At 38.2% G+C, this 15,342-nt stretch overlaps 1 protein-coding gene across 2 annotated transcripts in view; it reads left to right on the top strand.

Moving 5' to 3' along the window:
* The first annotated feature begins 641 nt into the window (after nt 1-641).
* Nucleotides 642-15,342, top strand: part of LOC135206140 (uncharacterized) — a 286,363-nt gene continuing 271,662 nt past the window's right edge. The window contains exon 1 of one of the 2 annotated variants that reach the window (XM_064237397.1): nt 642-1,630. The gene's annotated coding sequence lies outside the window, so the exon portion shown is untranslated. Of the gene's footprint in view, nt 1,751-15,342 lie in introns of both variants that reach the window. The other variant, XM_064237396.1, reaches the window with a different exon arrangement.

The following is a 15,342-nucleotide window of genomic DNA, read 5'->3' as shown; positions in this document are numbered from 1 at the left end:
AGACTTAATGACAAACATGATTAGCGTGTGTACAACTATGCTTATCGAAATGCACTCAAGCAGATAAAACTCCAATTATCAATTAACGTCGTTATGTAATGGGATAATTAGCTCAACAGCCGCGAGGTATGTTAAGCAGGCTAAAGAACTCACTTCTATTTATTGTCATCATATCAATCGTATTAGGCGGTGAAAGGCTACTGTTTAAGTCCGGATTTTTTTTCTCGTTTCGTAAAGCTTGAGGTCAGTGGTGAACTTTTGAGTCCAGTTTCCTTTGGTACTGGAAAAAACCTAAGGGAACAACGGGACCGCGAGAGAGAGACGGTTAGTCATGGAAATGAGATAAATTCGTGAGTTATACCTTTTCCGCATTCAGGTGTCACATGGACATACGGAAATACACTCGTACATGTAGACAGGTGTGTGTGTGTGTGTGTGTGGGTAAGAGAGAGAGAGAGAGAGAGAGAGAGAGAGAGAGAGAGAGAGAGAGAGAGATATTGCAAGGGGCAAAACTGGGGGAGTGGTCAGAGAGAGAGAGAGAAGAGAGAGAGAGAGAGAGTCGTTGTGTTTCGTTGCAAGGAAGGAAGAAGGAGGAGGAGGAGGAGGAGGAGGAGGCGGAGGAGGAGGAGGAGGACCAGGAGGAGCAGCGGCATCAGCAGCAGCAGAGAGTCAGTGTGTGGCAGAGGGCCGATGTGGACGGTAAACCCGAGTGCCGAAGCTGCCGTCCGTCTCTTCCTATCTCTCCCACTCTCTCTCCCTCTCTCTCTCTCCCTCGAGCCCTCCTTCCCTCGTGACGGGACAGACGACGTTGGCGGCTATGCGCGAGTCGCGGACAAAATGCTGCATCAGTCCCGAGTGTCACTACTACAGTAGTTTCCTTGGGTCACAATGTCATGAACACGGTTTGAACGGCCCACTTCGATGAAGATGGTCGCTCAGATGCCCAGTTGGTCCTTCTTCTCTTGGGGTTTCTTGATGATGACACTTTCGTAAAACAGGAAAAAAAAAAAAGGAAGCGGTTTCCTTCGAGCTGTGCATGACTTCCAGGCGACGTGGAACAATTGTATATGGTCCCTCAAACTTTCACTGGCCCCTCTCGTTTCGCATAAAAGAAGGATCTGATGATTGGAACAGAGGGATATTTTGCACTGGGATTTCGTGTAGGTACTAGAAGGACGAAAGAGGAAAAACTCGAAGAAGTAAGACACTACTACTTCTCTTAGTGTGCTAATCCTTGAAAGAACGTGTGTGCGACGCCCCTCTCGGAGAGCGAGCGAGCGAGCGACTTTTGAAGGTCTCCAAGCCGCCTGGAAAAAAGGAAAATGCCCACTCGCGTTCCAGGCATCAGAAACAATGGCGAATAAAGACGCTTGAGAAATGGAGAAAAGATTTCTCGAAGAAGTTATTCCACAGAGTACTGACTGAATAGTTGTGTTGCCTCTACACGAATCACACGCGTTTCAGGGCTCTTTCTAACCCCCATCCCCCGTTCCCCCTTCTCTCTCTCTCTCTCTCCCCCAACTCTCTCGCTCGGTTTTCGCAAGAGCGTCAATGCGAAGGCTGCAGGCGACGGTCGCCGATGCCTTCGAACGAAAAGGACACCTGCACCAGAAGACGTCGACGCTGAAGGGTAAGGAGCTCTTGAAGGGGGAAGCAGAAGGAGTGAAGGGAAACCACATTATCGTCATTTTCTCCTACTTGGTCACGCTCTAGATTTAACTGTCCAGGTTAATTACTACCTTATATTAAGGTAGGTAATAATAATAATATTAATTACTACCTTATATTAAGGTAGGTAATAAAAATAATAATAATACAAACTTTTGTTAAGGAATTAATGGGGTACAATTAAGTTCTTTTCTAACTTTTATGGATAAAACGAAAACTCTACATGTGTCTAAAGCACTCTGACTCAGTTTGAGAGTTATTATATATATATATATATATATATATATATATATATATATATATATATAAATTTGTGTGTATGAGTACATACACAAAAGTTTTGTCAGTAATAGTTTGTCGTTAATGTTCCAATATGGCATTTTAATTATATTTTTCTGGTAGCCCAAATATCATTAATATGAAACTGAGGCAGCTTCGAAAATGGAGGGAGTGAAAAAAGACGAGATAAATAATGGTAGATTAAATATCCTTATGATTACGAAGAGAGAGAGAGAGAGGAGAGAGAGAGAGAGAGAGAGAAAGAGAGAGAGAGAGAGGAGAGAGAGAGAGAGAGAGAGAGATTCTGTTTGAAGCTCATTTTCTCTAAACCGAGAGAGAGGCCCTGTATCTCTTTAACATATGCAATGAAGTAATTAGCTTGTTTTCTTTTGCAAGGAAGAAAACTGATTAAAAGACAGCACTGCAATCTTTTCAACAAAGAGGGACATTTTCTCAATTAATCTACTTTCTTGGGACAGTCTGATGGAAAAAAAAATTAATGCAAGACACCAAATTAATAAGAAAAATAAAAAACTTATAAAAATAATAAATCTTGTCTCTGATTGAGAGTCTTTGCTTTTTAATCATCTCACACGTGATAAGAGGAGAGAGAGAGAGAGAGAGAGAGAGAGAGAGAGAGAGAGAGAGAGAGAGAGAGTCTTGTCCATCAATGAAAAAGAAAGACAGATGAGAGGGTTTTAACGTTTTGGAAAATCAAAGTCTGAAGGTAAAAAGGTAAATCGACAAAGCAAATCAATATAATAAAACCAACCTGACGTATGAGAGAGAGAGAGAGAGAGAGAGAGAGAGAGAGAGAGAGAGAGAGAGAGAGAGAGCTTGTCTTAAGCTACAAAAAAAAATAAGAAAATAAATAGAGCTGGAAGCTTTTTTTTCACGTTTTGTAAAATAAAGATCCACAGGTAATAGCTCCGGGGGATGACTTTTTGCGCTCAAGTCTAACAGATGTTTGGAATAACCTTTCTTTTACAGAACATATAAGGCGGGGATGTGTACTTTAAATTCTTCAAAAGGCTGCCTTCCATCGTTCTATAAGCAAGGCCCATGTACCTGTTCATATCAACTAGTTCACCTTTGTAGCGTGTATTCTTAAGAGAATTTTTACCTGTGGATATTATATTTTTATCGATATATTTTTTCCGGGGGTGGGGGCGGTTTGATTTTAATGGCCTTTGAATTAAGTGTTCTAAATATTGCTCTTACTGTACGTTAAAATTGAAGAATCATAACGAACCAGTATTGTCTTCACAACAATAAAGTATGCTATATTTTATGGTTCCCGCGTGTTCTAACTTTTCAAAGTCCTCACACAATATAGCTCTTTAAGAGAACTCCCCAGTGGATGAAAAATTGTGATTAATGTTCCCACTTGTGCGCGGTAACTGAATTAAATTTAGGATTAAATTTTTACTAACTTACACCTCATGGAGAGGATTAGTGAAATGTTCATATCTCTAGGTCTGGTGTTCTCCAGTAATACCTTTTCCGGAATGCATTTGTACAGATATTTTCTCTAAGAAAGTATTTCCCAAACAGACAACTAGAATATATCAGAGCAAGGCCCTGTTTTTTTTTCTACTGAAAGTATCATTTCGAAATCAGTTTCTGTGCTTGAATCTATCGTTGTAAATTACATTATCTTTGATTTCTTTTTCTCTAGATATATGTTTTTACCAAACTTCATCGCTAAAGTAATTATCACCTCGTTTGGAATGCGCCGCTAAAAACGACCGTCTGTAACCTATCGATTTTTCAAACGTCTCCTCAAAATAGCTTTTCGAAAATCCGTTTTAATAAACGTTTTGAAGCTGTTCCGCAGCTGAAATTCGCACGGCACGTGGCGGCAGAGAGGCTAGATCAAATTTCTGGCGAAATATGTGCCGGGTCCTCAAAGCAGAATATTAGCGCCAATACTTCACGTGAAATAAGTGTCCGAACTTGAAAAACGGGGAGGTGCAGCATAAAACATTCTCGTAAATACGCTTCCTGGCTTCGGATATGGAACACACGATTACCGTGATTAATTTTTTTTCTTTTTTTTCCTCTGTGAATTGGTGTGAATTGTTTCCATATTCAGAGACCGGACCGGGAAATTTAATGATTCTTTTGATATGGTCCAAATCATCCTGAAAAAAAAGAAAAAAAATGAAAAAAAAAGGAGGACGCTGTCGCTGATATTTCCGGTGCTGCGAATTTCCAGCAAAATACTATTTTCCTAACTTTAACGAATGAAGTAGAGAGACTGAAATTAGCGATGCTTATAAATACTATCTGCTACCGAGCGGTTAAACTACTCCCAAAATAGAAGAATGTGTCTCAACGAAAAGAAAAAGTGATGTTTAATTATCTTAAAAAATTTAATAAATGCGAGTATTAAAATCGGCAGTGTCAGTGCATAACATTATTTACATACACAAGGTCTCTGTAGCCAACAATCTTGACGTCTTAAGAAAAGGATTTAAAAAAAAATGCCTAATTATTACAAAATTATACTCTTACACCTCTCAGGGCTTGAAATACATTGGCGAAACCAGTTTTCAATTTCTAAAGACAAATAATAAAAAAATGGCACTGAAACTATACAAACCATTTTCAAAGTCAACAATGGCTGTGTATAAAACATCAACTTCACGGTAAGAATTTCTTTATAATTATATTGGAATCACCTAGAAATGACTTACGGACTTACGGACGAACGAAATGCGTTCAATAAGATTGGGCGTCTTGGCCATAGGGTACAGGGATCCAACTAACCAGGTATTAATTACATTTTCGGAGTCGATATTGCTGGGATCCAACCTTCCCCAACTGAGGACCCTATCATTCCAGTCGCGAGGAATCGTGGCATTGTCTTTCTCTTTAAATCTTGGGGAATAGTTGTACATCAAAAGGAATCGATTCCTCTTGGACTACGGAACTAAAATAAGTGAAGAGTCGTGGTATTATTTTTAACTTATTTTTATCATAACTCTTGGGAGCAATGACTGGGGGTCAGTTCAGACGCTAAGACAGGCATCTAAGCCGTTAAGGAAGCATTACTGGAAATGTCCCTTGTTGTAAAGAGTTTCCAAAATCCTGAAAAGGGGTCCTGGAACCTGTCTCCTGAATATTTTTTTTTTTTTTTTTAGTTTTTTTGGGATAGTGTCATGGCGTCAGCGTTTCCTTCAAAAAATAAAAAATATTCTTGGCATTGGAGTCGCTTTCTTCAGCATAAAAGTGCTTTTATCTTAGTCTGAGGTGCGTGGACAGATAAGATCTCGAGAGACCAGGCTTACATTTATCGCTTATTATCAAAATCCATGTTATTATAAACATTTCTGAAACGTTTTTTTATCTTCAAGAATACGATGCAAGAATTGATGTATTTTGTAAAAACTGGCTTATTACCTACTAAGGAAAGGATTTAGTAATGAATGTTAGTTAGCTAAGCGTGTACATACACACATATACATTCATACATACACACACATTATATATATATATATATATATATATATATATATATATATATATATATATATATATATATATTACGCTTGAATTAAAATAAGAAAATGTCTTGCATGATAAATATTCAGATAAGGAATACATTTACCGCTATGGATAAAAACTTTCCAATCCCATTCGCCTTGACTCAAATAAGTGCCGAATATATCTTTTTCATATCCAAGACGCAAAACACCAGAACCTGTGATAAACTGGTAATACGTCCCATATCTTGTGTTGCCGAGATCGTATTTTCTTAAGGTTACTCTCATGAAATTTAAGGGTTAAAAAATTGGAATCAATCTTCCATAGCATATACATATAGATATATATATATATATATATATATATATATATATATACATATATATATATATATATATATATATATATATATATATACACATATATTATATATATAATTATAAACTATTTTTAGGAAAGGATTTCTTTGATTATAGCTTACTATATAAAAGTTATAATTTTTTGGAGAATGCGCATGACCTTTTTTTTTTTTCTTTTTTTTTCAAACATTGTTTTGAAGCAAGCTTCTTATTAAATCCTAAAGGGATATAGACAGTAAATCTCTAATACACTTTTTGCATTAGTCCCTTTCTTGCCAAATTTGCTTTGTCTATGAAATGGAAACCCGGTGTCAGTACCTCCCTTAAAAACAATGTTTGGTGTCAGTACCTCCCTCAAAAACAAGGTTTGGTGTCAGTACCTCCCCCTTAAAAACAAGGTTTGGTGTCAGTAACTCCCTTAAAACAATGTTTGGTGTCAGTATCTCCCTTAAAAACAATGTTTGGTTAAGTACCTTCCTCCCTTAAAAACAATGTTTGGTGTCAGTAACTCCCTTAAACAATGTTTGGTGTCAGTATCTCCCTTAAAAACAATCAGTACCTCCCTTAAAAACAATGTTTGGTGTCAGTAACTGCCTTAAAAAATGTTTGGTGTCAGTATCTCCCTTAAAAACAATCAGTACCTCCCTTAAAAACAATGTTTGGTGTCAGTACTTCCCTAAAAACGGTTTTGGTGTCAGTAACTCCCTTAAAACAGTTTGGTGTCAGTACCTCCCCCTTCCCCCTTAAAAACAAGGTTTGGTGTCAGTAACTCTCTTGAAAAACAATGCTTGCGGTGTCAGTACCTCCCTTAAAAAAACAATCAGTACTTCCCTTAAAAAACAATGTTTGGTGTCGGCAACTGCTTAAAACAATGTTTGGTGTTTAGTACTGCCTTTAAAAACAATATTTGGTGTCAGTAACTGCCTTAAAACAATGTTCGGTGTCAGTATCTTCCTTGAAAAGAATCAGTACCTCCTTTAAAAACAATATTTGGTGTCAGTACCTCTCTTAAAACAATGTTTGGTATCCTGAACTGTGTCTCATTCGGGTACTCCAACAGAAATGTTTGTGCAGGAAATTACCTCTCTTGACCGATGGGAATAGGGCACAAGAGCCTATATCACAAATACAATTGTTTTCTGGTCAATCTTGTGGCAAGTGTCTAGATTCATCTCCCTCCGATTCGATACCCTTTTCGGAGGAGGTCAGTTTCAAATATTTTGGGTCAGTTTGCGGGACCAGCTTCTAATCCACCGAAAAGGGGAAAGAGTAGGAATCACCTCTATGCATTAGTTAATTATTTCTTAATTGTAATGCGAGACTGTAACCTCCTGGAAAAGAAGGCTTTCGTAGATCATGAAGAATAGATTTTGAGGAGAGACGCATTCCGGTTCAGTCTCCAGGTCCGTGTAATCACTTTCAAACTTCACAGAAATGAGAGACCATAATTAATCCCTCCATGGAATTAGGAAATGTTGATCTAGCACTTGAATCAGTGCGCTGTACTCAGATAGGCTTTTAATCTTTGGAAAACAGCGCCCTGAACAAGAGCTTTACATGAATGGGACTTTAATCTTTGCGGAAAAATAATGAGGCAATCAATCCACTAAAGAATAGAGGCGCTCTTCATACCGAAAGCGACCTTGAAATCAGTTAGTTCGATAAACAGGTCTTAATTAAATGTATTTGCAAACTGCCATGCAACAAGGGTGCGACTCATTCAAAGCAGGGTTCTAGAATCAGTGTCTACACTGAAAAACATCTTTTTTTCGTAGGTGTTGTAACACACAACCTCTGGCTAATGACGAGTCTATTCCATTTATGTGATTTTTTAATATTCACTTCCAGTAAAAACTTTCAAGAAGCGACACGCCAGAATCATAAATCTTTGTTCGCAATGGGCAAAATCCGTTACTGTTAAGTCGGCATTAAAATCAGTTTATCCTGCGAAATTAGTAGGGAAAAGTATGTAGGAGAACATAAGGAATTTCCGTAAAACCTGATACTAAATTCAGTCATTTCTGTTATCTGGGTACGGAAAAATCAGCCATTTTTGTCTCCAGATGGACACAAATCAGCCATTTCTGTCAAATTTAGTGGGTAAATCTGATCACAAAGTGAATTTACCGGATTCACATATCCATCATCGAAAGGATACTCTAAGAGACGACAAAAATCATTCACAGTCGGGCATAAAATTTTGCCCATGAATTAGGATCCTCTTAAAAAAAAAAAAAAAAAAATGGGTATCGGTTATAATGCCAAGAGAGCTTGGCATTGAATCCAGCACCCTAGTGAACTGTGGTCTTCGCTTTTCAAGGCACCTCGAATAATGTGGTCCATCTCGTCTTTTCCGATACGCAGCCTTCTGAATAAAATAAAATAAAAGATATATGACAGACTTTAACCATAGACATGATGTCTTTCTTGATTTACAAGGATCGGGTGGGTACTCCTATCAATACAAGCCTCTAGTAATTTAAGAGCGAACCTGGGGTACGAATATTTATTCAGAATCACTACATAGTGAACAAAATTAAACGTTTATAATCCAGGTCCCATCTTCAATTACCAGCGGCCTGTAATGTTATATGAGTACCCTATCCCTGTAATTCAAGAAAGGCATAATGCCTATGGAAACAGTCTGCAATATTTATTTTTGTAATATTGGTTCAAGTACAGTTTCTCTATAATATAGATAATAAGATCGTTCTATAATATATTAAGGTTAAATCTGATTTCTAGTCCAGTTTCAGAGATAATACGAACCTATGAAGCATAAGGTACTTGCCTCACTTTTCACAGGAAAGTACACTGACATATTATCACTAGCGACAAACTATTAACCTTCCATTTGTATTCCTATATGCAAAAACTTTATCATACACTTCAAACATACAAATATAAAATTATGACGATACAGAGCCCCTTCTCCAGAGGTAGAAAATATGAAAAAACTTTCTGCTAATGGCCAAAACGAATGAAGGATTATTACACCACAAAATATTGAGAACGGTATACAAATTCTAAATCACCTGCGATGGTATATCTGTGTTCTTTTGTTCTGACGATTAATTTGATCTTACGAAGAAGGAATGTTTCGGTTCAAGACCTTGCTTTTGGGGAAGTCTGGCTAAAAATACCCTGCGGGTAGAAGTAGGAACTGACCGATAGGCCTGAGCAATCTTAAAAGCCCTTTTATTTAGCGAAAGAAAATTGATGTTTCTTCACCTGTCTCATTACAGAAAGATACTGAATCGTAACTCCCGAGACTTTGCTTTCGGGAGCGGCCAAAAAGTCGCGGATAACTGTTAAGGAAAAAGATATAGAATGAAAGTAAAAACATAGATAAAGAAGCATAACTTACTTAATTTAATATACTTTATTAGCGAAGTAGATACGATTCTGATGCCTGGAAGTCTGATCACAACTGCACTGGTATAGGTCAGCTGTGATCAAACGTCCAGGCATCTTTTTTCAATTTACTTCGCTAATAAAAAATAAATTCAGTAAGTTCATCTTTTTACATTTATCTTTTTACTTACGCTCTGTATCATTCTGTTTCTCTGTAGTGATTCGCTTTTTCGTTCGTATGGTGTTTTTACGTTGCATGGAACCAGCGGTTGTTCAGAAACGGGACCAACGGCTTTACGCGACTTCCGAACCACGTCGAGAGTGAGCTTCTATCACCAGAAATACACATCTCTCACACCTCAACGGAATGCCCGAGATTCGAACTCGCGGCCAACGAGGTGGCACGCCAAACACCATACCGACCACGCCACTGAGGCGCTCGTAGTGATTCGTGACTTTTTGCGTGCTCTCTAAATCAAAGTGTAGGTAATCGCGATTCAGTAGCTTTTCGGAACTGAGAGAGAAGAAATATATAAGGCTTCCTCTCGCTAGGCAAAAGGGCTTTTAAGATTGCTCAAGTCTATCGGTCAGTTCCTACTTCTACCCTAAGAGCATTTAGCAAAATTTCCCCACAAGCAAGGTCACGACCTTCCTTATTTGCAAAATAAAACTAATCGCTAGGAAAATAACCGTGAGAAAATAAACAAAACGATATAAAATTGTGCAAAATTTGTGAAGTCGAAACTACATGACACTACAGGCATCAAAGCGGAAATATGATATAAAATTGTTCACTTTCTGTAAAAGCTGTTCTCACAGGGAAAAAAAATGAGAGATAACACGAATCATGTTTTAACGTTTTTTCTCAATACCTCATACATGATAAAAAAACACGGATCTTACGACACCTATATCCCAATTACTGGTGATATTCTGAAGTAAAACAATAGTACTTTTATGAGACGTATTAAAGAATTAATCAGACGACTGATCATTGTATTAGATAAGAGACAAACTGACAATGAAAGATTACCGCCATGAAACTTGGCTCGCTTAAACGGTATGTAATCGAAAGACCCACACTGTACGTATTAGGAGTCTCCAGTTTAACGTAACATTTGGTCTGCAGTCAATATAAGGATAATCTAACCCTTAAACCTTCTATTACGCCAAACCAGGAATGAAATTAGGATCCGGGTGGGAATCTCGAACGCTACCTTGAATTAAACGACGCTTCTTATCCGGGAAAAATATTTAACTACGTTCTCGTAAAAAATAAATAAATAAATAAATAAATGAATCAATCAATCAATGAAAGACTTTAATTATGAAGATCCGAAGAGTACCGTCTATAACACCTAGAAATGTATTAATATATTAATTGTCTACGACCTCGTAAAAAAAAATAAAAAAATAAAAAATAAAACAATTTCAATGAGAGACCCTCATTATGAAGTGCCGTCTGTAACACCTACAAATATATTAATATATCAATTGTAATACAGTACAGATTTTTTTTCTTTTTAACGACTGATTTGAGGTCAGATCGGGTGCAGAAAAGGTAAAGCGCTCCGTCACCGTCATTAATGTTGTTTTTGGACGAACGTATGAAATAGAAGAGCTCTCCGCTTCCCCTTGATATAGAGAGAATCGCTGACATGCTATAAGCTGATGATCACGCAACCATGAGAACGAAAAAGGAGTGTCAAAAGGATCCGAATGAGTGAGATGATCTATTGACATCTAACAACAGGAAATTCAGACAGGGAATAATAAGTCTTGTTTCTCACAATAACATGCACGGAAGTGGACGTTACCAGGGAACCTCAGGTTCTATATACTCGTAATTGTACGAATTTATCTAACGTTGATGTTTGGTAACTTCAATGACACTAAACCGGAGATTACTAATGTAATTAATAAATGGAATAACAGCAGCCCTCTCCCGCAATATCAGCTTCTTGAGAGACAGAAGGGCTTATCCCGACTTACGACACGACTCCTGGATGCTTACATCACAGACTGTTGGGCCAACTCAAGCAGCCGTGATGGCCTTGCCTCCGTATGTCACGATTCGGTGGAGGGGAAAAAAATATCAGAAGAGAGCCTGATTTTAAAAATATTAAATTTCCTAGTCTGTTAAGGCTGGCTAGCCTGCGGTTGTTTGGTCACGTAAATGGAATGGAAAGGTTCCATTATTCTAAAAGTAAACCAGAGGTAAGAAGACCTACTGGACAATCAAAGAAACAGATGGATAGGAAACCTGGGAAGTCCTATAAGTAGGAGAGGCTATTTTCCGAATCTGATTGAGAAAGAGTGAATCCTGAGGACAAGACAACTGACAGACTCTCAGCTTGCCTGTCGTCTAGAGAGAAAGGTGAGCTCGATTTTAGCCTAAGCCTCGCATCTGAGAATCTTTATTTTTCAGTAAAGACCTACTTCTCTTCCACCTGACTACATGCACAGATGTTTCACGATGATTCGCGGGAAAAGGGACATATGATGTCTAACGCTAGTCAGACGAAATGTTATATGGATAACGATTCAATGGTGGAATTTTATTTCGTCAAAGAAAGACGTCGGTATGAGTTCTTCAATTCAAGCATAACGTCTACTTTTCACAAAGATCAGCGCTGCCGCTTTCCTAGCCAACTGAGGTAGTTTTTGGTCTTTTTTTCCCATAAAGCAGTTACCTGCGAATATGTTTAGATCATGAAAAACATTTGCTTATCTAATCCCGGAATCATTCGCTGAATTTTTTTATTTATCTATATTTTTGGGGGGTTGGGGTGGGGGTGGGGGCGGGGGAGAGGGTTGTCTCGAAAACAACAAGTATTTTTCTCCAAAATTAAGCGCTCTCTAAAACCTTGATAACGAGGAAAGAGAAAGGCTTGATGAATCAAGAGATACTATAAAAATAATGGAAAGAAAAAATAATAAAAAGGAGACAGATAGGAACCACAGAAGCGCTTTGTGACTGTTTGGTCTTGCAGCAAGAATGGGAGAGGAAAGGCTGTAGAAACGAGCGTATTATTCGCGGCTCTTGGAATTCGCGGATCTTAGAATGAAGCAGGACGTCGAGAAGGCTCGGGAATATTAAAACGTAAAGTTCATTCACGAGCTTGACAGCGCGAGAGAGAGCGTGCGCACAAGATGAAGTCTAATGGCGCAGAATCATAAACATAAGTTATGAGATTTCGCTGCTAATGAGGTTTCAGCGCAGGTGTGCATGAAGCGGTGTGGGGGTCGGGGGGGTTCTGGGGGATAATATAGGCAGGGAAGGTGTTCTTTCATAAGTCACCTGTTATGGAATGAAAGGGGTATTTTCTTCTCTGAAGGCCACTTTCTATAAGAGGAAAGGGTTTTATCAATAAAATGAATAATAATGTTCTTGTCAGCGATATAATAATGATAAGAATAAATTGCCATGGAAGTCAGAATTCCGCAATTGGCCTACACCTTAAAATACCGTATCCGCTGTTAGAGGGTTTCCTCACTTTAATAATAATAATAAAATAATAATAATAATAATAATAATAATAATAATAATAATAATAATAATAATAATAATAATAAAAGTAATGGCTACTTCAGCCATTACTTTTAATAAAGTATGCTTGAGAGAGGGTCTGCTCCCTAATAATAATAATAATAATAAAATAATAATAATAAATATAATTAATAATAATAATTAATTAATAATTATTATTATTATTATATTATTATTATTATTATTATTATTATTAATTATTATTATTATTATAATGTCACGTAAATCATAACCCCTCCGCATAATAACAACCAGTGACCTCGACTCGCAAAATACCGTTTCCGCTAATGAGGGTCAAGCAGGCCAATTTCGTGTTATGGCGGCCTCTTTCTTATGCCAAAGGAGCAAGTCTGCCCAATATGCAATTGCCGAGGAGGAAATGCCTCAGGCATGAAGGAGTTTGCGTGTCGTTACTATCTTAGGACTAATTCGAATTTCGTAATTGACCCTCTCATGTACCGTGTTACTCGTAACTTTGGTGATTTTCTACTCGACAATTTTTTTTTTTAAGCGGAGTGAAGGAAAGTTTATAATTGAGGTGAAGGGTATTCATCATTTATTAAGATGATTTACCTCCTCCTTTATTAATTAATACCTTACTCATTTAATAAACTGCTTCATTATTTTGTTAAATCATTTTTTATTACACCCGCAAGTTCTCAATCTTACTTCAGTTGTTCACTGGGGGAATTATCCAAAACATATACATGTTGTTCTTGTTGAGTTGAATATAGAATTTAGACCAAAGGCCAAGCACTGGAACCTATGAGGTCATTCAGCGCTAAAATGGAAACTGACAGTAAAAGGTTTGAAAAAGTGTAACAGGAGGAAAACCTCAAAGCAGTTGCGCTATGATCAAGTGTTATGAGAGGCTGGAAAGTAAGATGAAGAGAGAGAATGTGAAAGGAGGTACAGTAAAAGGAAAGAAAGTGGTTGCAGCTAGGGGCCGATGGGACGCTGCAAAGAACCTCAAATAATGCCTACAGTGCACCGCATGAGGTCAGCTGACGGCTCTACCCCACTACGGGGTACACGTTGTTCTTTTAATTTTTTTTTCTTTGAGTGATAATCGGTCCCCCACAGAAAGAACAAAGTCGGTAAATTTTGATCCAGGGAGGGAAGGGGGAGGGTAGGTGGAGGGGTTGGCGGTCGTCCCCGAATCCACAAACATGCCATGGAACCGTTCGACAAGACCCACATAATATCTCGGTACGATTCAAAAACTTCCGATACGAAGAAAGTGGTGCCCAGCCCTGCTGGGAGAAACGAGAGTTCTACACTTCCAGTTGCCCCTCGTAGTTCAACTCGCTTTCATCAGTCGTAAAGAACGGAGCTTGTAAACTAATGTTTATCCCTGAGGATCTGTTTCTCAAGCGATCTTTCTTTTTTTGTTTCGCTAAAGAGGAATAACGTAATTCTCCTAGAAGTAACGGGGGGCGAAATATTCGTCGTGGATGAATCATTCCTCTCTTCCCAGAATGCCTGAGAGGTTTAATAAACTCTCTCTCTCTCTCTCTCTCTCTCTCTCTCTCTCTCTCTCTCTCTCAACAAAGGTGCACTTTATATATTCCCCTAATTTTCACTCCTATGACGTGTCTCTCTGTCTTGTCGTTCCGATAAGCTGGTTAATCTTCCTAACGAAATACCCCCATTCAGCCCCAGTTACGATGATACTTAGCTCAAGAGAGTTAAAAATAAAAATCACTGATAAAAATGAAAGCGAACGTAAGGTAACGAACATGTACGTAATACGGAGTTCAAGAGATTTATATAAAAAAATAAAATTAAAGGCCTTGATGAAAATGAAACGAACGTACGGTAACGAAAATAAACATATTGGGTATAATAATTCTTGAGCGCTAAATCCCATTTACGAATCGGTTATAATCATTGGCCATAACTATACATCGCAATCTTTACACACGCAATAAATAAATAAATATTTAACAAATAGATACACAAATAAATAAATAAAAACGCGCAGAGGAATCGAGTTTTCTGTACAGCAGCTACAACGTATAATCAGGGCCACCGAAAATAAATCTATCTTTCGGTGGTCTCAGTGTAATGCTGTATGAGGCGCGGCCCATGAAACTTTAACCCCGGCCCGGTGGTGGCATATCCTATATCGTTGCCAGAAGAGCGATTATGGCTAAATTTAGCTATAACTATAATAAAAACTACCGAGGCTAGAGGGCTGCAATTTGGTATGGTTGATGATCAGAGGGTGGATGATAAACATACCAGTTTGCAGCCCCCCTCTAGCCTCAATAGCTTTTAAGATCTGAGGGCGGATCAAAACAAAAAGTACGGACGGACAGACAAAACCGCCATAAGTTTTCTTTTACGGGAAACTAAAAAAAAAAAAAATAAATAAAAAGAGGGGAGGGGAAACCATACTGCACTAGTAGGTACACTATGGCTGGTGTCATATGCTCCCGAGGAGTTTTCTAATTTCTCCAGGGATGTAGCTTGCAAACGTACAAAATGGAATTCGGAACTGATCTTCTCGTGGGATATGCATATATTCTGCAACAAAAGGATTTTTCAAAGATTGCCACCGGCGCATTTGCCTTTCCTGTCGTGCGTCGGGAACCGGATTCGGGCATTCGTAATAACGCTCGCACGTGGCAGGCAATTCGT

The sequence above is a fragment of the Macrobrachium nipponense genome, chromosome 29 (genome assembly GCF_015104395.2).
Source record: "Macrobrachium nipponense isolate FS-2020 chromosome 29, ASM1510439v2, whole genome shotgun sequence".
Taxonomy (NCBI): domain Eukaryota; kingdom Metazoa; phylum Arthropoda; class Malacostraca; order Decapoda; family Palaemonidae; genus Macrobrachium; species Macrobrachium nipponense.
This window is presented reverse-complemented; position numbering and strand designations above follow the sequence as displayed.